Source organism: Chinchilla lanigera, unplaced genomic scaffold, assembly GCF_000276665.1.
Source record: "Chinchilla lanigera isolate Chin_1 unplaced genomic scaffold, ChiLan1.0 scaffold00056, whole genome shotgun sequence".
NCBI lineage: Eukaryota > Metazoa > Chordata > Mammalia > Rodentia > Chinchillidae > Chinchilla > Chinchilla lanigera.
In genome coordinates this window covers 12033115-12057790 of record NW_004955457.1, presented here as the reverse complement: position 1 = coordinate 12057790, position 24676 = coordinate 12033115, and the positions used below count along the sequence as shown (strand labels likewise).

At 36.6% G+C, this 24676-nt stretch overlaps 1 protein-coding gene across 5 annotated transcripts in view; it reads right to left on the bottom strand.

The window, feature by feature from the left end:
• Ica1l (islet cell autoantigen 1,69kDa-like) overlaps nucleotides 1–24676 on the bottom strand; it is a 102670-nt gene that overhangs the window by 28080 nt on the left and 49914 nt on the right. The window lies entirely within an intron of this gene.

The window sequence follows — 24676 nt, the reverse complement described above, 5'->3', positions numbered from 1 at the left end:
GGTTCAACAGGGACTTAAGAATGCCGAAGGGATAGAAAGTTTATCAAAAGCAAAAGTAGCAGAGTGTGGTAGCATGCCCCTGTAACCCCAGCACTTGGGAGGCTGAGTATGATTTTGAGGCTATTCTGTGCTACATAGTGAGTTCAAGGTCAGCCTAAACTATATAGAAAGGCCCTGCCTCAAAAAAACAAAAACCAAAGAATAAAAACAAAAGAAAGAAGAGATAGTAACTGCAAATTCCTGAAATCTAGCAAAAGCTACAACTATTCAGGTACAATAAGATCAAAGGTCAGAGCTGGGTGGTGGCGCATGCCTGCAATCCCAGCACTTGGGAGGCTGAGGTACAAGGTTTGCTGCAAATTGAGGGCCTGCCTGAACTGCATACTGAAGCCCTGCCTCAAAAAAAAAAAAAAAAAAAAAAAAGAGAGCAAAGGTCATCAGAGGCAACACAAACAGTAAGACATAATAATCAAGCTCTCCAAAGTCAAGGTAGCAAAACAACACATAAGAAAGTCCCAGTTTGCCTGATAACAGACTTCTCAGCATAAACTTGATATACAAATTCAGCCAAATAGGATATAAAATCAATATACAAAAATAAGTAACCTTTCACTACATTAATAATAAACTTGCTAAAAAACAAAAAGAATCCAGAAGAGCAATCCCTGTGCCAGGATTCTGGGACAGACTCAAAGGCCATAGTCAACTACACCTATAAGACATCTCTGAAAAATAGTCATTTTTTAAAAAAAAATCTCAATACTAGAAATAAAGCTTTCTACCATAAGCAATTTACAAGCCTCAATGCAGAAAACAAATAAACCACATAAAATAGAAAATGAGAAAATATGGAATATGCAACCCAACACACCTAACTCACCAAAGGCACTGAGAAGGAAGAAATCAAAGGCCACCCAGATAAACTTTCTGAAATGGTAACACCACAAGTAGCAGAATAGATGAATAAATCTTTTAACAAAATTAAAACAGAAATAATTACATGGATAACTAAAGAGATGATAACCATAACGGAGGAAATGACTGGCATCAATAAAAAAAAAAACAGGAGATAGTGCAAAATGACATAACAAATCTGTTCACAAATGTCACGGCAGAAAACTTTCCAAGCATGGAAAAAAGAATTTGACATACAAGTAAGTGAGGAATATAGAATTCCAATTAGCCATGATCCAAAAATATCTACACAAAGGCATCTAATAGTCAAGATTCCAGAAATTTGACACGAGAACAGAATGTTAAAAGCTCTTAGAGAACAAAAACTAATCAGTTATAATAGAAAGCCCATCAGAATCACAGCAGACTTCTCAACATAAACCCTCAAGACAAGGAGAACTTGGAATGAAGTATTTCAAGCACTAAAAGACAACAACCTCCAACCCAGATTAATGCACTCTGCAAAACTATCTTTCAAAATTGATGGAGAAATCAGATACTTCCATGATAAAGAACAATTCCTGAAGAAATTCATGACTACCAAACCAGCACTCCAAATGTGCTGAAGGACGTTCTAGAAAGAGATAACAAGTACTACAGCTCCAGGAACACCAACAAAATGAATCCATCAGGCAAGGCAAGTAATTCAACAGAAAGGAAAGAAAGAGACCGAACAACAGGAAAATAACATGGCAAGGATAAGTAAATATGTATACAGTTATAACTATCAATGTAAATGATCTCAATTCACCAATCAAAAGAAACAGACTGGCAGAATGCATCAAGAAACAATATCCAACAATGTGCTGCATTCAAGAAACACATTTAAATCAAGAAGCAATTCATAGACTGAAAGTCAAAGGAAAGAAAACAATACTCCTGCCGGGCATGGTGGTACACATCTACAATCCCAGCACTTGGGAGGCTGAGGCAGGAGGTTCATTGTGAGTTCAAGACCAGTCTGGGCTACAAAGTGAGTTCAACACCAGCCTGAATTGCATAGCAAGATCCTGTCTCAGACCAAAAAAAAAAAAAAAAAAAAAAAAAAAAGGAAAAGAAACAATATTCCAATTGAGGAACTTTGAAAAAAGTAGGGGTAGCTACTCTATTTGTATACAAAGTGGATTTCAAGCCAAGACTGATAAAGAGAGACAAAGAAGGTCACTACATTCTCATTAAGGAAACAATCCAACAGGAAGACATAACAATCATGAATATATTGCAACCAAATACTAGCACACCCAAATATAAAATAAACATGTTTATTTAAAATAAAAATGTTTAATGGACTAATACAATTGTATTGGAGGATCTCAATACCCCACTGTCACTAACAGATCAAGTGGGCAAAAAAAAATCAATTAAAAAAATCCAAACTGAGTCAAACTTTTGAATAAATGGACTTAGTATATGTCTACAGAGTGTTTCACTTCACAGTATATCATAATACACATTCTTTTCAGCTACACACATGACATTCTCAAAAATAAACAATGTACCAGCTCATAGAATATGATTAAGTACATGCAAAAGAATTGAAATTATCCCTTGCATATCATCAGTCCAGTAAATTGGAAATCAATGGCAAAAGAAACCACAAAAACTACATAAACATATGAAATTAAGTAATACTTTCTGAATAACCAATGAGTCACAGATGAAATTAAAGAAAATATTAGTTTCTACAATTACACAACAATGCCAATATAAGATGCAATGAAAGCAATACTATGAGGGAAAACTATAGTGATGAATTCCCACATAAGAAAAACAAAGTGAGCTCTCATAAATAACCTAATGTTGAACCTCAAATTTCTAATAAAAGAAGAGCAAGTTAAACCCAAAGTTTGTATGAGGAAGAAAATTATTAAGGTCAGAGCAGAAATTAATGCAACTGAGACTAAGAATGCAGTTAATCAATGAATCAAAGAGTTGGTTCTTTGGAAGATTAAATCAAAGAACAACTGTTAGGGAACCTTATGAATAAAAGGGAAAAAAAGACCCAAATCCATGCAATTAGGAATGAAAAGGACAAAATCACAATAGATCCTACAGAAATCCAGAAGATCATCAGTACCTGCTTTGAGAACCTATACCTTAATAAGATGGAAAACTCAGAAAAGATGGACAGGTTCCTAGTGTTATGCCTTATACCAAGATTTCCCCCTAAAGCCTCAAGTGATCACAGGTGGGGAGTTGTTGTTGTTATTTTTCCCAGTACCAGGAATCGAACTCATGACCTTGCTCTTGCCAGGCAGGTGCTGTGCCGCTAAGCTAAATCCCCAGCCCCTGGGTGAGGAGTTTTGAAGGTTGCTGGATCTAAGGTGAGGTAATGTGGATTCAGTGTATGATGCTGGGATTAAGGGTGGCCCAACCTGGGTGTGGGTTGCACCAGCCAAAAGTGGGTAGCCTGAAAGGGATAATAGGGAATGGTAGGCTGCTTCTGCTACTGTTTTGCTGTCTCCTGCCTACTTGCCATGGACTATTTCTCTTCTGTGATGCCCCTCTGCCATGCCAACCTCCCTTAGAGCCAGCTGACTCTGGACTAAAACCTCTACACACTGTGAGGTGAAATAAACCTTTCTTCCTTTCATTTTAGATGTTTGGTATTTTGTCTCAGCAAAGAGAACTGAGATACCTAGATAGATATGAATTACCAAATGTGAAGCAAGAACGTACAAAAATTTTAATATCAGTCAATGAATTGAAGAAGTAATTTTTTAAAACTACCAACAAAGAAAAGCTCAGGTCCTGAATGATTCACTGCTGCATTATACAAGAACTTTAGAGAAAATCAAATGGCATTACTTGTTAAACTCTATAATGAAACTGAAAGGGAAGCTATACTTCCAAAGTCATTCCTGCAAGCAAGCATTACCCTCACACCAAAACCAGGGAAGGATCCAACCAAAAAAGAGAACTACAGGTGAATCTCCTTAATGAACACAGATGCAAAAATCCACAGTAAGATACTGGCAAACAGAATGCAGCAATCATCAAAAAGATTATATAGCATGGGGCTGGGGATTTAGCTCAGTGGCACAGCACATGCCTGGCAAGCATGAGGTCGTGAGTTTGATTCCTGGTACCGGAAAAAAGAAAAAAAAGATTATACACCATAACCAAGTAGGATAATCTCAGGGATGCAGTGATGGTTCAACATACACAAATCAATAAATGTAACAGACCACATTAACAGAGCCAAGGACAAAAAGCATATGATCATCTCAATAGGGGACAGGGATGGCACCTGCTCAGTGGCATGACACCTGCCTGGCAAATATCAGGTCCTGAGTTAGATTCCTGGTTCCAGAAAAAAAAAGAAAGTCATCTCAATAGATGCAGAAACGGCATTTGAAAAGCCTAACATCCACTCATGCTGAAAACCCTAAAAAAGCTGGATATGGTGGCACACACCTGTAATACCAGCACTCAGGAAGCTAAGGCTGGGGGATCACTGAAAGTTCAAGGCCAACCTGGGGTACCTAGTGAGTTCAAGGCCAGCCTCAATTACAGAGTGAGACCCTGACTCAAAAAAAAAAACACAGAGAATTGGAATAGGTCTGAAGGTCTTTGTTGCAATCTGATAAAAGTCAACTATGACAAGCCAACATCCAACATTATACTAAATGGTCCAAAACGGAAAGCTTTCACTGTAAAATCAAGAAGACAAGGATGTCCACTATCACCAATACCAATCTTGTTTAATATAGTTCTGGAGACATTAGCCAGAGCAATTACACAAGAGAGACAATAAAAGGAATATGGATAGGAAAGGAAGTTAAATTATTTGCTGATGATATGATGTTCTCTATAGAAGATCCCAAAAATTCCATCAAAAGACTCCTAGAATTAATAACCAAATCTGGTAGTGTGGCAGGATACAAGTCAACACTAAAAAACCAATAATTTTTTTTTTTTTAGGAAATTATCAATGGTTATTATTTTACATATTGTTATCTATAAGATAGTTTCTCAGGAAAACAAACAGACAAATGATAGTGAGTTACAGACAAAAGAGGTAGGAGATTATCAATAGTTGTTGTACTATACATAGGTATCTTCAAAGTGGCTTCTAAAGAATATAAATAGAACTACACATGAGTGACCTACTGAATAATCATTCAATAATTCTCAATGGTTGTTGTAGGAAACACATAATAATAAACATGGATCCACTTATGAAATAGGATAGGAACAATACAAACATTACAGAGTTATGGTTAGATTAGTAGGAAAATATCAATGACTGCTGTAATACATGGTGGTGTCTTCAAAGTGGTTTCTCAGGAATACAGAGATACACAAGAAGGATCTAACAAGTAGTTACAGCCTAAGGGTTGTCAAAAATCAAGTGAGTCGTCTGGGGTGAAAGCCATTTTTTGTAGTGTTTTCTCTCCAGCCTCCCCTCGCATTGGGACCCCACAACCAGTTAGTGTCCTCTCCCCAACTGTCAGCACAGGCAGCAGGAATCCTGCTGCAGACTTCTCTGGAGCTCCACCACAGCCTGTACTGCCAGGGGAAGAATGGCTTCCAGTGAGTCTCTGCAGGTATTGTGCAAGGTCCTCCTGGTTTACAGCTTCCGAGCGACTCTCGTGACCCCAGTCCACTGGACCTCTGACTCCGTGGACTTAGTCTGCATTCTCATGTTCTCTGAGTCCTTGTTCAGCAGCTGCTCCTCTGCTGGCTCTGGACCTTTCTGGTTCTCAATGGCAGGAGCAAGAGTGGCCCGTTGTATGGCATGTATTCCTAGGGGTTGTTCAAAGTTTGAATGATTCACACACATCCGTGGGTGGGCAACTGCAGTCAGTGCATGGTGGGCCAATTGTGTCACTGTCTCTCTGTGTCATGCTAGATCTCAACTGAGCGGCAGCGGCCGGCCTAAGGGCCAGTGCGCAACAGCGCTTGCTGCCGCATGGCTCCCCATGCGCTGGGGGCCCTCCCTCTGGGAGCCCACGAGGTAGGAAGCTAGCCAGCCAGAAGACCGGTGCTCCCCGCCCGTGGCTCCCTGTGCACTGGAAGCCCTCCTTCCGGGGGCCTACGAGGCCGGGAGTGAGCTGCCAGTCCGAAGACCGGCGCTCCCCACCCGAGGCTCCCCGTGCGCCGGGGGCCCTCCCTCCGGGAGCCCATGAGGCAGGAAGCTAGCCAGCTGGAAGAGCAGCACTCCCCGCCCGTGGCTCCCTGTTCCCCGGAAGCCCTCCTTCTGGGGGCCTACGAGGCCGAGAGTGAGCTGCCGGTCCAAAGACTGGCGCTCCCCGACTGAGGCTCCCTGTGAGCCCGGGACCCTCCGTCCGGGAGCCTACGAGGCAGGAAGCTAGCCTGCCAGAAGACTGGCGCTCCCCACCCGTGGCTCCCAGCAAAAACCAATAATGTTCCTGTAATGAATAACTCACCAAGAGAGAAATAGGGAAACAATACCTTTCACAATAGCATCAAGAAAAATGAAATACTTAGGAATCAATCTATCAAAGGAAAGGTTTTTATATAAAAAAGTACAGTACTCTGAGAAAGGAGATTGAAGAGTATATCAGAAAATAGAAAGATATCCCTTGTTTTGGGGTAGGCAGAACCAGTACAGTTAAAATGGCCACACTTCCAAAACTTATTTAATACAGATCAAAATACCAACAGCATATGTCACAAAGCTAGAGAAAGTAATCCTAAAAGTCACTTAGAACCAGAAAAGACCTAGAATAGCAAAAGCAAGTCTGGGCAAAAAAGAAAAGGCAGGGGTACCCCAATCCCTTTGTTATACTACAAAGTTACTATGATATCAACAGCATGGTGCTAGCAAAGAAATAGACCCAAAGATCAGTGGAAGACAGTAGAAGATGCAGAAACATCTCCAAGCACACTGAGTTACCTTATCCTTGACAAAGGGGCCAAACACCCTTCACTGAAAGAAAGACAACCTCTTTAATAAATAGTGCTGGGAAGACTAGCTTTCCACATGCCAAAGATTAGACCCATGTCTCTCACCATACACTACACTAAAATTGAAATGAATTAAAAGTCTAAATATAAAAACAGAAACAATCTGCTGGAATATAGAATAGATAGAACTGTTAAAGACACAGGTGTAAGCAAAGACTTTATGAACAAAACCCAATCACTGAGAAACACTACAAAGAATCAATAACTGGGATCATATTGAATTAAAAAGCTTTTGCACAGCAAAAGAAACCATCAACAGAGTGAAGAGACAACCCACAGAATGAGAAAAAATATTTTTAAATGGTAACAAGTTGTATTAATAATAGGAAAACAAACTGACTCTGCAGAGTTTGGGCCAAGTAAAAGTATTAAAAGAAGTACAGCCTACAGCATGAGAGTGGGCCACCATGTAAAAACGAACACAGTGGCCAAGAAAAAATTTTTACTAGCTACTCCTCAGACAAAAGACTTAACAAAAAAATCAGACCCCTCCAATTTAAAGACCCAACCCAAAAACAGGCATCTGAAATGAATAGACACTTCTCAGATCAAGAACTACAAGTAGCAAATAAATATGTGAAAAAATGCTCAGTATCACTGGTCATGCGAGAAAGGCAAATTAAAACAACACAGATCACATCTCATTGCAGAAAGAATAGCTATAATCAAGAAATCAACCAATAAATGTTGGTGAAGGTATGAGGAGAAAAGGAATACTTCTCCAGTGTTGGTGGAAGTATAGAGTGTAAGTCAGTATGGAGATTCCTCTGTAAACTAAAACTAGTGGGTACATTTTACCCAGCTGTGACCCTTCTCAGTACTTTCCTGAAAGAGTCAAAAGCATCACACTACAGTGACATATGCATACCCATATTTACAGCAGTGCAATTTATAATAGCTAAGTCTTGGAAACAGCCCATATACCCATCGACATATAAATGGATAAGAAAAATATGATGTACAATGGAGTACTACTCTGCCTCAAAAAAGGATAAACTGAGTCTTTTTGAGAGAATAATTTTAAGGAAATAAATGAGACCTAGAAGTTTAAATACTGCATTGTTTCTCTGAGAAACCCAAAGCTAAATAAAAAGCAAAATGGAGGACACACATTGGGAAGTAGAAAGAACTGTTCAAATGGGTGAGGGGGAAAGGAAAAGGGGTTTAAAAAAGAGAATGGAAGGCAAAAACTGGAAAGAAGTTTTTACAAATGGGGAGAGGAAGAAGGGTTGAGGGGAAGAATTGGAAAAAAGAATTAATATGTATTGGGATAAATTCCCTGTGATGAATGCGATCATTATGTGTGACATATATGAACTAATAAAAAAAATTTAAAACAGAATTACAATTAAAGGGCTCAGTGCAAAGGTTCTGAGTTCAATCCCCAGAACAAAAAGAAGCATTAGAAAAAAAAAGCATAGGTTTAAGAAAATCTTCCAGACTATGACAAAAATCCAGGTCTATTAAAAGAAAATATTAATAAATCTACAGAAACATTTTCAAAATTTTGATAATTTTTAAAATTAAAATTTTTTTGAGACAGAGTTTTCTTATGTAGTTCAGGCTGGTCTTGGATTCATTGTGTAATCCAGGCTTGCCTCAAACTCACAAAAATCCTCCTGCCTTGGCCTCCTGAGTGCTGGGATTATAGGCATGCACCACAATGCCTGGCTAAAATTTAAATATTTTAGAAGAAACATGTGAAGTAAAAATACACATGACAACTTGAGAGAAAATATTGGCCACATAATTGAATGGAAAGTATATTCAGGGTGGTTACTTAATGGTGGGTCACAGAGGCTGCCTTTGGAAGATGTCTCTCTTGCTCTGGCTTTGTCTCTTTCCTGTCTTTCTTTGCTTCCTGGCTGCCATGGGTTGAACAACTTTCCTTCACCAGGCCATTCCACCATGATTTCTGCTTCAGAGCCAGCTTACCATGGACTGAAACCTTGGAAAGCATTTGTCAAAATAAACCTTTCTCCTTTAAATTCCAGGTGTTATGTATTTTGTCCCAGTGACAGAAAAGCTAACTAATACAGATAGACAAATTATATTCATTCATTCAACAAATATTTACACTTAATGCCTACAATGCTGAATGGCAAAGATATATGAGACAATAAAATAGACACAATCCTAGCTGTTTTCATGGTTATATACTTATGCTCTAACAGGGTTAAAACTTACAAAACAAAAGATTACTTAATTTCTACTATGAAGTGGTTCAAAGTACATGTACATAATTGTATCCCTGTGAAGGGACTTATATAATTTCTCATGTTAAGGAAATAAAAATATATATATCACAGTGGTTTTTTTTTTTTTTTTTTTTTTTTACCATTTTCACAGTTAGAAAACTAAAGTGCTTAAATTTACCTCATTTGAAAAGTTTTTCTTGTGATCTTTAGTTGCCAAAATAAAAACACATAAAGAATAAACTGATCAAGCATTACCCTGACACCAAAACCAGGCAAAAATACACACATGCATGTACACACGCACACAAAAAAGAAAAGGAAAGAAACTACAGGCCAGTATTCCTGATGAATAGAGATGCCAAATATTAGAAAACAAAATCTAACAGTACATTAAAAGATTATATATCATGATCAAGTAGAATTTATCCCAAGGATGCAAAGATGGTTCAATATACATAAGTCAATATGCATAAATATCACATCAACAGTACAAAGGACAAAAACCATATGATCATCTCAACAAATGCAGGGAAACATTGAAAATGTTTTCTCTAAAACTCTGGAAAAAGACAAGTATGTCCACTTTCACCACTTTTATCTAATGTAATAATAGAATTTCTAGACAGAACAATTAAGAAACAAATACAAGCCATCCAAATTAGAAAGAAGGAAGCCAAACTATCCTTGTTTGCAAATGATGTGATCATTCACATGTGTATATATATGAATAAACAAATCCATTCGGTTTCAGGATACAAGATCAACATATAAAAATCACTAGTGATCTACACACCAATAACAAATTAGTTGAAAAAATTACAATGTTTTGAAAAATACAATACCATACCATCCTGTACCATACCATACTGTACCGTACCATACCATATCTAGAATAAATGTAACCAAAGATATGACAGAACGCTACAATGAAAACTATAAAACACTGATGGGAGAAATTGAAGAGGACATGAACACACACACACACACACACACACACACATATCATATGGTCATGGATTGGAATAATTAAAATGTCCATACTACCCAGAATGATCTACAGAGTCAATGCAATCCCAATCTAAATACTAATAACATTCTACAGAAATATAAAAATCATTCCTAAATTTGTATGGAACAAAAAAAGACCTTAATTAGCCAAAGAAATCTTGAGCAAAAAGAACAAAGCAGGAGGAATCATATACTTTGACTTGAAAGTGTACTACAGAGCTCAGCATGGTGGTACACACTTGTAATCCTAGCACTTGGGCAGCTGAGGCAGGAGGATTGCCATGAGTTCAAGGCCTGCCTATGCTACTTAGTGAGTTTAAGACCAGTCTGAACTACACAGTGAGAGCCTGTTTCAAAAAATCCAACCAGCCAGCCAGCCAGCCAACCAACCAACCAAACAAACAAACAAACAAACAACAAAAAACTACACAGCTATAGTAACCCAAACAACATGGTACTGGCATAAAAACAGGCACAATGGGATAGAATAGAGAAACTGGAAATAAATCCACATAGTTATAGCTAAGTGATTTGCAACAAAGGCACCAAGGGTATACTTTGGAAAAAGCATAGTCTTTTAAATAAATGGTGCTGTAAAAACTGAGATACCCATATGCAGAAGAGTGAAACTAGACCCCTTTCATCATATACAAAAATCAACTCAAAATGTATCAAATACTTAAAATGACCTGAACCAATGATACTGGAAGAAAATATATGGGGAATGCTTTAGGACATTAGTCTGTGTAAAAAACTTTTTAGATACAATCTGAAAGCACAGAAAACAAAAGCAATAGAAAATGGAATTACATCAAACTAAAGCGGTTTTTACATAGCAAAGGAAGCAATCAACAGAGTGAAGTAATAGCCTATAGAATAAAAGAAAAATATTTACAAACTATTCATCCAACAAGAACTTAACATCTAGACTATACAAAGAACACAAATAATTCAAGAGCCAAAATTTAAATAATTCAATTTACAAGTGGGCAAATGAACTGAATAGACATCTCTTTAAAGAAGATGGTCAACAAATCTATGGAACAGTGTTCATCATCACTAATCATCAGGGACATGTTCATCAAAACCACAAGGAGACATCAAATCACTAAAGTTTAAATAAATCACTAAAGTTAGAGTGATGATTACAAAAAACAACAGATGGTGAGGATTTGGGAAACACATATAACTATTGGTAGGAATGTAAATTGGTACAGTCATTAAGGAAAACAGTATAAACATTCCTCAGAACATTAGAAATAGAACTACTGTATGGTCCAGCAATCACACTAGTGGGTATATATCCAAAAGAAATGAAGTCAGTGTGTTAAGGAGACACATGCACTTACAAGTGTATTGCAGCACTATCCACAGCAACCAAGTATGGAATCAACTTATGTGTCTACCAACACGAATGGATAAATAAAACGTGATACACACACAAGAGAGACAAAGACAGAGGCTGCTTATTCTAGCTATAAACATGAATAAAATTTTGGTTTTTGCAGCAACATAGATGGAATTGAAGGACATTACCTTAAGTGAAGCAAGGCACAGAAAGTCAAATAATACATGTTCTCACTTATATGTGGAAGCTATAACATTGTTCTTACAGAACTTGAGAGTAGAATGGTTATCAGAGCCTGAGAAGACTGTGGAGAGAGGGTATGAAGAGCAGATGGCTAACAGGCACAAAATGCAGTTGGATGAAGGAATAACTTCTAATGTTCCATATCCCAGTAGGACAACTGGTTGATAATCATCAATTATGTATTTTAAAATATCTAGAATAGAGGATATTGGAAGTTCCCAACACAAAGAGAAGATAACTGTTTGAGATGATGGACATATCAATTATACTGGTCTGACCATTATACATTATAGACATGTATTGAAATGTCACATTGTACTCCATAAATATGTACAGTTAGGTCAATTAAAAATTTAAAATATTTTAAAACAGTAAGTTGATAAATTTAGAAAGCATACTATAATATTTTATAATAATTATGTCATTTTCAATGAACCAAATAATAACACATATAAAATGGAGTTGTAAATTTTTATAATTTATGTGTGTATGTGTGCGAGATCCTTTCTTATATCTATGACCTCTGCAGGTTAAAAGCTTTCTCATTCCAATTCCTAGTTCTTCTCTCATCATAACAGGTGGACCTGTTATGATGTTATATTCTCTGACAGGTGGTTTTATACTTCATTCTGCCTCCTTTCTGCACCTCTGACACTCTCACACAAAGGATGTTTGTTTTATGTTGAATGAATGGATATAGTCCACATTTGTATTGTTATTTTATTTTTAACTCACAAAATTGTATAAATACAATTATACACATATAATTTATGTGGTATACAATTTTGTGGTAAATACAATTAGAATTTTTTAAACAAACCTTTTTTTAAACAAATACAATTTTTGTATGTATTTATTTGTACAACATATTATTTTGAAATATGTATACCCTGTGAGGTCGCTAAATTGAACTAGTTAAGATTTGTATTACGTCATGTACTTATCTTTGTGATGTAAACACTAAAAATATATTGAGATCTTCAAGAATACAATATATTGTTATTAACTATAGCCACCATGTTGTACAGCAGGTCTCTAAAGTTATTTGTCATGGCTAATTTTGTATCCTTTCACCATCATCACTCTCCTACTCCCATTCTGGGGTAATCATCATTCTACTCTTTGTCTTTATGAGTTGAACTTTTTTCGTTTTCACATAAAATGAGATCATGCAGTATCTATCTTTCTGTGCCTGGCTTATTTTATTTATCCTGCTGTCTTCCAGGATATCCACGTTGTCAGAAATGACATGATTTCCTTATTTTTATTTTTTTTATTTTAAAAATAAAAGGAGGAAAACATTAAGACAGACAACCTTTTACAAAATAGCAAAAGAACAGTACAGACAATACAGAGTTACAAACAAAGTGGTAGAAAATTAACAATGCTTGTTGTATTACATATTGACATCTTCAAAGTGGTTTCTCATGAAAACAGATAGAGACATGCAATATTGATCAATTAAGGACTCATTGACAGTTTCTTTCAGCAAAGAAATAGAAGACAGTAGAACAACTATGTTAACTATCCTGTATATACATACATACAAAATTTCTCCTTCTTCCCCTTCTTTTTTCCCACATCTCAGTTGCCCTTTACCCTTGAGTGTTTTCCTATCATTTCACAATGTCTATCATACCTCTGAGTTTAAATTAACTCTTTCAGGTTTTACACTAGTGAGACAATGCGGTGCTTGCACATGCAGGTCTCACTTATTTCACTTATGAGTATGGTCTCTAGTTGTGACCATTTACCTATAAAGGCCTCAAGTTTATCTTTCTTTCTAGCTGAGTAATACTCCATTATATAAAAGTACCACAATTTTCTTATCCAGTCCTCAGTGGATGGACATTTGGGTTGCTTCCACAATTTAGCAATTACAAATTGTGCTGTTATGAACATAGATGCACATATATCTCTGTGATATGATCTCCTGGGAAAACACCCAGAAAGTAAATAGCTCAGTTGAATGGGACCTCTAGATCTAGTTTTCTGAGGAATCACCAAACTGATTTCTACAGTGGTTTCACCAATCTGCATTCCCACCAGCAGTGGAGAAGGGTTCCTATTTCTCCACAGCCTCACCAGCATTTGTTATTGGTTGATTTCTTAATGCTAGCCATTCTTACTGGGGTAAGGTGGAATCTCACTATTGTTTTAATTTGCATTTCTTGAATGACTAATGATGTAGAACATTTTCTCATGTATTTATTTGCCATTTGTATTTCCTTATCTGAGAAGTGTGTATTCATTACAGCTGCCCATTTTTGCATTGGGTCTTTGAGTTTGGGGGGGAACTGATATTTTTTAATTCTTTATATGTTCTAGATAGAAGCCCTTTGTCTGAGGGACAGTCAGCTAAATTTTTTCCAAGTTTGTGGGTTTTCTTTTTACTCTGCTGGTAATTTCTTTAGATGTGCAGAAACTTTCAGTAGGATGAGATCCCAGTTGTTGATTTTTTCAAGTGTTTCAAGTGCAGTTTGGTTTTTGTTCATGAACTCTCTGCCTACCCCTATGTCTTCAAGGTTTTTACCTCCTCTTCCAATAGATTTAGTGTTTCTGTTTTAATATTGAGATCTGTGATGCATTTTGACTTGAGTTTGGTGCATGGTGATAGATGTAGGTCTAGTTTTAGTCTCTGGCATGTGGACAGCCAGTTCTTCCAGCACCATTTCTTAAAGAGGCTATCATTCTTCCAGTGAGTTTGTTTGGCCCCTTTATCAAAAACTAAGTGGCTGAGTGTGTTTGTGGTTGTGTCTTCCAGTCTGTTCCATTGATCTTCTGGTCTGTTTTTTAGCCAGTACCATGTTGATTTCATTACAGTAGCTTTGTAGTATACTTTCAGGTCAGGGATTGTAATTCCACCTGACTAGTCCTTGCTGATCAGGATTGCTTTTGTTATTCTGGATCTCTTCTGATTCCAGATAAATTTAAGGAATGTTTTCTCTAGATCTGTGAGGTATGCTGATGGTAGTTTAATGGGAATTGCATTGAATCTGTACAACAACTTTGGTAGTATGGCCATTTTCACAATGTTGATTTTTCCTATTCATGAGCAAGGAATATTTTTCCATTTATTGAAATCTTCTTTGATCTCTTTTTTCAGAGTACTGTAGTTTCCACTGAATAGATCTTTTACTTCTTTTGTTAGATTGATTCCTAAATATTTCAATTTCTTGGATGCTACTGTGAAAGGTGTGGTTTCCTTAATTTCTCTCTCAGTCTGTTTGTTGTTTGTGTATAGGAATGCTATCAATTTTTGTGTGTTGACTTTGTATCCCGCTACACTGCTGAATTTGTTGATTAATTCAAGGAGTCTTCTTGTGGAGTTTTTGGGGTCTTCCATGTAAAGTATCATGTCATCTGCAAGTAGTGATAGTTTTACTTCTTCCTTTCCTATCCTTATTCCTTTTATTTCTCTCTCTTGTCTAATTGCTGTAGCTAGTGGTTCCAGAACTATATTGAACAAGAGTGGTGACAGTAGACATCCTTGTCTTGTTCCTGATTTTAAAGTAAAAGTTTTCAGTTATTGTCCATTTAAATGGTGTTGGCTGTGGGATTGTAATAGATGGCTCTGATCAGGTTAAGGTAAAGACCATCTATTCCTATTTTCTGTAGAGTTTTTATCATAAATGCGTGTTAGACCTTGTCGAAAGCTTTTCTATATCTATTGAGATGATCATGTGGTTTTTGTCCTTGGCTCCATTGATATGGCATATAACATTTATGGATTTGCAAATATTGAACCAACCCTGCATTCCTGGAATAAATCTGACTTGGTCATGATGTATGATTTTCTTGATAATTTGTTGCATTCTTTTTGCTAGTATCTTATTCAGTATCTTTGCATCTATATTCATTAGGGAGATTGGTCTGTAGTTCTCTTTCTTGGTTGGGTCTTTCTCTGGTTTTGGTATCAGTATGATACTTGCCTCCAGAAATGAGTTAGGGAGAATTGCTTCCTTTTCAATTTCACTGAGAGTCTGAGGAGGGTTGGTATTAAATCTTGACTGCATTTCTTGTAAAATTCTTCGGTGAATCCATCAGGGCCTGGGCTTTTCTTTGTCGGTAGGTTTTTAATCACGTTTTCAATCTCATTAGTTGATACTGGGTTGTTCAGGATTTTTGTATCTTCTTAGCTTGACCTTGGCAATTTGTACATATCTAGGAATCTGTCCACTTCTTCTGAGTTTTCTATCCTATGGGAGTAAAGATTTTCAAAGTAGGTATTAATGATCTTCTGAATTTTTGTAGAATCTGTAGTAATTTCATCCTTTTCATTCCTTATTGCATGAATTTGAGTTCTTTTTTTTTTGATAAGGTTGGCTAGGGGTTTATCAACTTTATTCTTTCAAAGAACCAACTCTTTGTTTCATTTATTTTTTGTAGGGCTTTCTTTGTCTCAATTGCATTAATTTCTGCCTGGATCTTTATAATCTCCCTTTTTGGGGCTTGACTTGTTCTTTTTCTAAAAGTTTGAAGTGCAGCATTAGGCTAGTTATTTGTTTTCTTTCAGTTTTCCTTATGTGTGAGTTCACTGCTATAAATTTCCCTCTGAGGACTGCTTTGATTACATCCCACAGATTCCAGTGAGTTGTGTTTACATTTTCATTTGTTTGTAGGTATTTTTAAATTTCTTCTTTAATTTCTTTTCTGACCCATTGGTTTTTTGGGAGGTTGTTGTTTAATATCCAAGTGCTTATGGAGTATTTGGAGTTCCTTTTGTCATTAATTTCCAATTTCATTGCACTGTGGTCAGATAATATGCATGGGATAATTTCAATTATTTTGGTCTATAGGCTAAAATGTGGTCTATTTTAGAGAAAATCCCATGTGCAGCTGAGAAAAATGTGTATTCCAATGTTGTGGGGTGGAACACTCTGTAGACATCTACTAAGTCCATTTGTTTGCAGATTTGGTTCAGATCTGTTATTTCTTTGCTGAGTTTTTGTCCAGTTGACCAATCTCTTTGTGTCAAAGGGGTGTTGAGCTCCCCTATTACAATAATGTTATTAATTATATGGGTTTTCATGTCTGTTAAGATTTGTCTTACATAGTTTGGTGTTCCGATATTTGGTGCATACATGTTTATGATTATTATCTCATCCTCTTGCAGTTTTCCCCTAACAAGTATGTAGTGACCTTCTTTATCTCTTTTGATTGTTTTTGGTCTGAAGTTTACAATGTATGCAAACATAAGAGCTACATCTGCTTTTTTCCAGGTTCCTGTTGCATGGAGGGTTGTTTTCCATCCTTTGACTTTTAGTCTGTGGATTTCCTTTTGAGTAAAATGTGTTTCCTGTATATAGCATATCGTTGGATTTTGTTTGTTAACCCACTCTGTCAGTCTGTTTCTTTTGACTGGTGAATTGAGGCCATTTAAATTTATGGTTATAACTGGTATGTGTTGACTTACCATGTCATGTTACTTACCTGCTGTTGGTTTCCTACATTTTCTACCTGTTTAATTGCTTGCTCTGCTTCAAGGTTCATTTCTATTGCTGTTCTTGAAATAGTGGTCATTTTTTTCTCTGTCTAGAATACCTTTTAGTACTCTTTGCAGCTATGGCTTGGCACTCATGAAGTTCTTCAGCTGTTCTTTGTCATGAAATATTTCTCCATTGAATCTGAAGGACAGTTTGGCAGGGTACATCAGTCTTGGTTGGAAGCTGTTCTGTGTCAGGACCTGTAATACTTCACTTCAAGCTCTTCTTGATTGGATGATTTGTGTTGAGAAGTCTGCTGTGATTCTGATGGGCTTTCCTTTATAGGTGATCTGTTTCTTTTCTCTAGCAGCTTTTAATATTCTGTTCTTTTGCTGGAGATCTGGAATCTTGACTATTACATGTCTGGGTGTAGTTTTATTTTGGTTATGGCTAGTTGGGGTTCTATATGCCTCATTTACCTGTATATCAGGTTCTGTTTCCATGCTTGGGAAATTTTCTGCTATTATTTCTGCAAATATTCTTTTTATGTCATTTGTGTTGCCTCCTGCTGTTTCATTGACTCCTATTAGTCGTACTTCATTCCTCTTTGCCTTGTCTTGCAGCTGTTGAATTGATTTTTCCTGGTTCCTTGTTGATTTTAAGAGATCCTTTCTTTCACAATCGCTAGCTGCCATGCCGTCCTCAAAATCTGAAATTCTATCTTCGGCTTCATTCAAGCGGTTTTGGCAGCTTTCAATGGAAGCTTTGATTTTCTGGATGTATCTCTGAATCTGGTTCATGCATTCCAATTCATTCCTATATTTTTCATTTAACATTTCCATCCACTGCCTATGTTCATCTATTTTTTTATATGTTTCTTCTTTAGATGTGCTGAGCAGTTCTTTCATTATTATTGTCATTTCATTTTTTGCCTGAGAGATTATTTCTGATCTGATTTCTTCTATGGCCTGATGGAGTTGTTTCTTTACTTCCATTGTAATCATTTCAGCAATTTCAGGTATGTGTTTACCAAGCTCCCTATGGTGATGTCTCCTAGACTTGTTCTGAGTGGGGTGGAGTTCTGAGATTGTGTTTTAGTCCTTCATCTTGTCATGTTTGATTCTGGATGCAGAACACTCAGTCTTCCTCTTCACTGGCAGCTCAGCAAAGGTCACTAGTGTCCCTAGTTTTCCTGGTGGTCAGGCTTGCCCCTCAGTGTCTGCTGAGATGCACTGTTTAGTCTGGGGTTTTCCAGCAGATGGTGAAGTGTATCTAATTCTTTCAGGTCTCAGACACGAACCATGATGTCAGCTGATGGCAGACCATCCAATTCAGCATACCCTTGCAGCTCAGGGCACGTTTATGACCCAGAATTAGGTTGCACTAGTGGTGCAACCCCATACCAGTGGTCCTGTGTACCCAGGCAGTTCAGGGTACAGGGAAAACCCAGACATGAACTGCACAGTCAACAGTTTGTGGACCACCTGATTCTGTGTCTCCAGGCATCTCAGGATGCACACAGGAGCTAGATGCAGGCTGCACTGGCGGTGATCATGGATCACCTGTGTCTGTGACCTATAGGAGGTCAGGGTGCAAGTGAAGCCCAGGCCCAAACCGCAGTGCCAGCAGTTCACGGAGTGCCTGCTGTAGTATCTCACTTGGCACTGGGCACACACAGGGAGGACCCAAACGCAAACCCCAGTGATAGCAATTCATGGGCCTTCTGAGTGAGGATCTCCTGTCTGCACTAGGTGCATGGAGTCTAGCCCTTTTTAAAACCTTGTGTTTTTGAACTTTGAGACAGGGTTTCACTAAGTTGCTCAGGCTGAACTAGAACTTGCCACTCTTCTGGTTGGGATTACAAATGTGTGTCACTTCGCTGGGATGTTTTCAACATTTGATAACTATTATCAAGGCCATTTTAAAAAATAAAATGAAAATTTCTCCTTCATACCAGGGTGGAGATTGTTGATATGGAATGCTTAGAGGATGTGATACATCTAAGGCCATGGTGTAATGTCTCTATTACACCAATATTCAAACATTATGCTAAGTTTACAATACTACAAAAAAATATGGGAAAAGTAGAAGGTATTAAAGCAACCAAAATAATTAAAGGAAAAATAAATTGAAAAGGAAAGTTTAAGGAACTTAGTGAAATTTAGGTTTAAGATAAGGAAGCTAGCTGGGCACACCTGTAATCCCCGCACTCAGGAGGCTGAGGCAGGAGGATTGCTGTGAGTTCAAGGCGAGCCTGGGCTACATAGTGAGTTTGAGGCCAGCCTGAAATACATGGAGAGACCCATTCTCAAAAAACCAAAAAATAAATTAATTTTTAAAAAGCTAAATCATGAATTAATTTTTAAAATTCAAATATAGTGTACACAGATTTTGAAAAATACAGAAGAAAGAAAAATGGACTTTAGCAGTAAAGATTTTAGTTAAACATATGGAAAACAGTACAGAGAAAGTCAGGGAATGGGAAAGATTCTAGAGGTGGCCAGAGGGTTGGCAGAAGGGAAGAAAGAGTGAGTGACACAGAGAAATGTAGAGTCACACTTGCAGAAAGTTTGATAAGCTACAGAAATAGAATCTGGGGGAATGGAGAGGTGTGAGGAAGGATCTTGAAGGATGTACTGGTGTATGAAAGGAAGGTAACCTCTCTTTTTGGGCTTCCCACAAATCTTCAATTATGATTTGCTTTACTCCACTATGTTTTTTGGTAGACTTCATGGGGGTTTGACTTCATTTTATTTTCATGCTCGATGTATATGATTGGGAACAAGACAAGCATATAAAAAAGGGCTATCTCAAAAAGCTTTGTGAATATCTCAGAACATAGATGTTTGGAATCATGTCAAGTGACTTCCTCAAGAGAGTCCTTAATGCAAAATTAAAGCATGAATGTTTACATATTTTAGAAAACTTGTCTCAGTGTCCATTCTTACAAGTAGTGCTGGTTTTATTCAGGTCCCAGGGATTTAGACATTTTCAAAATGTTCTTATTAGTATGACCAATGGAAAATGCTACCTGGAAATCCAGTAGACCAGACACTAAGAAACACCCTCCTTTGCCAAAACAAATCCTTGATAAAAGTATAAAATACTCTAATAGTATACAATTGAATTTATCAGAAAAAAAAACTGAAAGCTGAAAAAAATGAACAGCAAGAGGAAAGGCATATTCTCTCTGGGCAATTCCTGTAGCAATTCTGTTCCTCAGAGACAAAACCTGCAGTCAGCAACAATTTCTAACACTAACCTGAAGAAGGGTAATGTGGCTACCAGACTGTGGGCGTCCCCCAGCTCTGGAAAGAGGCAAAATGAGCAAAAAGTTCTCTACACCTCCAAGACTCCCACAGATTAAGAATAAACAAGTACTGGGTCATAATCAGAAATCACTGAACAACCTACCACAAGAAAATTGAGGAAAACCAGTAACAATAGAACTAGACCCCTGCCCCAAGGATTTCAAGCATTTGTGTATTAGACACATACCTACATGAGTTGAAAAGAAAGAACAAGAGACTATAAAATTTGACTAGCCAGATTTGTAAAAGGGCCAAATAGAACTTTTAGAAATAACTAGTTGTTGGAGACGAAAGAAAAAAAAAAAAAAAAAAAACCAAAACCTCCAGTGTATATATTACACAGTAGATGAGGTGCAAGAAGAGAAAATCAGTGAAAAACAGATCTGATGAACTTACCTATAAATGCTATGTAGAGTAAAAAGGTGATGGCAAATGTGAAAGAAAAGTTAAAAGGTACAAGGAACTGATGAAAAGGTCCATCATAAGCTTATTGGAGTTCTGAAAGAAGAGAATAAAGAAAATGGAGAAGAGGTAATGTTTTAAAAATTGTAATGGTTGAGCCATGAATACTTTTCATAGTAAAAGAAATAATGGCTAAGAATGCTTCAGAACTGGTAAAAAACAGATTAAGTAACACAATTTACACAGCACAGATTTTTAACAACAAAAATTATGTGTCTCCACTGAATATACTGAAAGAACAAAACATCAAAAATAAAGAGCACATCCCAAAAGTAGCCAGATAAAAAGTCATATTCACTATAAAGGAATAATATTTATGCTAACAGATTGTTTTCCTCAACAGTAGTCATGGCTGGCAGAAAACAACAGAACCATATTTTTAAATTCTGAAAGAAAATATCAAGCAATCTTGGTGTTGAGTAAAGCTCTCTTGAAAATGAGAAATAACAATATTTCTAAATATACATAAGCCAAGTCTACCCTCCAAAAAGTCTTCAATGAGAACCTCTGAATTAAAGTATGAAGTTAAGGAAAAAGAAAAGCTCATAATGAAGATCTAAAATATAGAAGAAATAGCAAGAAAGGACAAATATTGGTAAATTGATATTTCTTTATAAAAAAAAGAATAATGTTCTAATTTGTGGGAAATTAGAAAAAGGACAGAAATGAAATATTGGACAATAACAGTTGTTGAGGTGGCATAAGAATGATTGGGATTAGTTTTCTAGAATCTTTGTAATGTTCTGGGAATACTAAATTGATAAACCACAGATTTTATTAAGTGGGCAGAATAAAACTTAAAGGGAAAAACTACTAAAGCTAAAAATAAAATATATAACGTCCAAACCATTTCATGGGAAAAAGAAAGGACTAAAAAAAGCAAAAACAAATGAAAAAGAAAAAACCCCAAAACCTGAAATAGTAAGTCTGGACCACAGGAAAAGGGATGGGAGTGGAAAGATAAAATAGAAAATGAGAAGCACAAGTTGAAATATAAATAGTGACAATAAAAATAAACGGACTAAACTCAATTAAAATAATGAAAAGCTAAGCATGCTGGCCCAGGCCTGTAATCCCAGCACTCAATAGGCTGAGGCAGGAGGATCACAGTGGGTTTGAATATAGTGAGACCCTGTCTGAAAAAAAAAAAAAAAAACAACGACAAAAAAAATTGTCACATTTGGCTTTTCTTTTAATCCACAGATATCTTGTTTATGAGAAACATATCTATGAAAGATATAAGGAATTGGAAAGTTGGAAGTAAACATATGGAAAAAGGTATTCAAAGGAATATTAACCAAAAGAGAACAGTTAAGCTACACTATCATACTCTTAAGGTTTGCATCAAAAATGTTCCCCCAAAGACTCATGTTCTTAGGTAGGGCTTTTGGAAGGTGACTGGATCATAAGGGCAGTGACCTCATCAATGGGCCTGTGCATGGAGAAGTGCAGAGCTGAAGGGGCTATTAGGAGGCAGGCCAGCTAGAGACAGACAGGGCCTGCCTTTGAAGGCTGGCTCACTCTATGCCTCTGTCTGTCTTTCTCTCCCCACCTCCTCTCTGCCCTCCTTTCCTCTCCCTCTCCCTACCTGTCTCTCTCCTTCCAACCACCACAGAAGATGAGCAGCTCTTCTCTGCCATGCCACGCCACAATGATATTTCTACCTTGGAACCAGCTGACCATAGACTAAAATCTGTGAAATGAAACTTAAATAAATTCTTTCTCCTTTAAATTGTATACAATAGGTATTTTGTCCCAGCAACAGAAAACTGATTACTATACACACAAAGGAGATTTTTAAACCAACGAATATTATTAAGAACACAAAGGGTCACTGTACAATGGATCAAACATTACTCAAAAAATATAAAAATTTTAAGCTTATAAACACTTACCACCCCCAAATCCTCAAAATATATCCTGAAAAACTATTGGAAGATATTGAAACATCTAATTTAACAGTGGGAGAGGTTTGAAAACATTTCTCAACTATTGATAAACCAAGTAAAAAAAAATGAGTAAAGATATACAAGACAACAACACAAATGACAAACTATACCTATGACCCTGAATTCAAGTGTTAGAGAATACTCATTCTCCTCAAGCATAAGGAACTTGTGCTTGGCTGCTTGTGTAAGTCTAAAATTTGGCTACTTGTATAAATTTAGTACCAATAATTAAAAAAACCAGTATCATAAGAACACATTCTCTGACCATGCTACATTTTAGTTAAGATTACTAACAGATGAATTGTAACATCTCCATAATTTGGCAATTTCAGAAACACATTACAAAATCAAACACAAGCATGAGTCACTGGAGATATATGGAAATGTTTAAAATTGTAAAATATGAGTGATAATGAAAATATCAAAATTTATAGATAGCTATACAATGGATCCAACAATAAGAAGTGAGGTTCTACTGATATAAGCTATATCTAAATGAACCTCAAAAGTATTAAATGACATGAAAGAAGCTGGATGCAAGAAGACCACATATTGAATGATTATATTTAAATGAAATGTCCAAACTGGGTGTGGTGGTGCCCCCTCCCCGCAAGAATCTCATCACTCTGGGAGACTGAGACCTTGTGTCAAAAAGTTACAAGGGTTGGGGATATAGCTCAGTGTAAAGGCCCTGGTTCAATTCCCAGTACCACAAGAAATAGAAAGGAAGGAAGGAAGAAATGATTTAAGAATGAGAAAATGTCCCAAAGGGAAAATTTATATAGAAAGGTAAATCAGTGGTTGGCTTGGGATGGGAATGGGGATTGTGGCAGATGGGCATAAAGGATCTCATTGAGAAAACAAATATATTCTAAAACTGATTTATTGAAATGGTTACACTTCTCAGTAGTAAATAAAAACCTTTGACTTGTACACTTGATATGAGAGAGTTTCATGATATATAAAATATATCTAGATAAAAGTAGGTTTGGAGACGGGTTTTTGTTTTCTGCTTTTTATATTAAGGATAGAACACAGAGCCTCACACAAACTCTCCCACTGAGCTACACCCACCCCCACCCCCATCTGGTAGTCTTTTGTCTTGTTTTGTTTTGGTAGATGAGGGTCTCACTATGTTGCCCAGCTGGCCTGGAATTCCCAGGCTCAAGTAATCCTCCTGCCTTAGCTTTCTGAGTAGCTGAGACTACAGGCATGTACTACAATAACTAGTATGGAGGCTATTTAAAAAAACTTGTGAGATACAGGAAAAGTAAAATTTTGAGGGAAATTATAGTCTTAAAGAAAAGTTTTGTGAAAACCCCAAAGTACAGGGGAAAAAAATACAGAACTGAAGTTAATAAAACAGAAAAGATTCAATAGAGAATATTAACAAATCCATGAGCTTGTTTGTTAAAAGAATAATGAAATAAATCTTTAGAAGGAACAAATACATATCTCGAATTGAAAACGGGACATTACTAACCAAACAGCAAGATTTAAGAGATAATATGAATAAATGGTAAAATTACAATAATGTCCATTATATATACTTGGTAACTTTAAAAAAATGTTCTGTGTTTGCAGGGTACAGGATGTACATATAACAGCAGTGAACACTTTGAATATATGAACATATATTTTGAAGCCGTATTAGGTATATAAGTTTACGATTATTATCATTAATAAATCATTAGTAAATGATTTTATCAGTATAATCTCTATATATTTAAGAATATCTCTTACATGTACTCGCCACCTACTATGTGCTATGTAGTTTATGAATATTATCTCTAGCCCTAATGTTCCAGTAAGGTAGGAACAAATCACTCATATTTTAGATGAG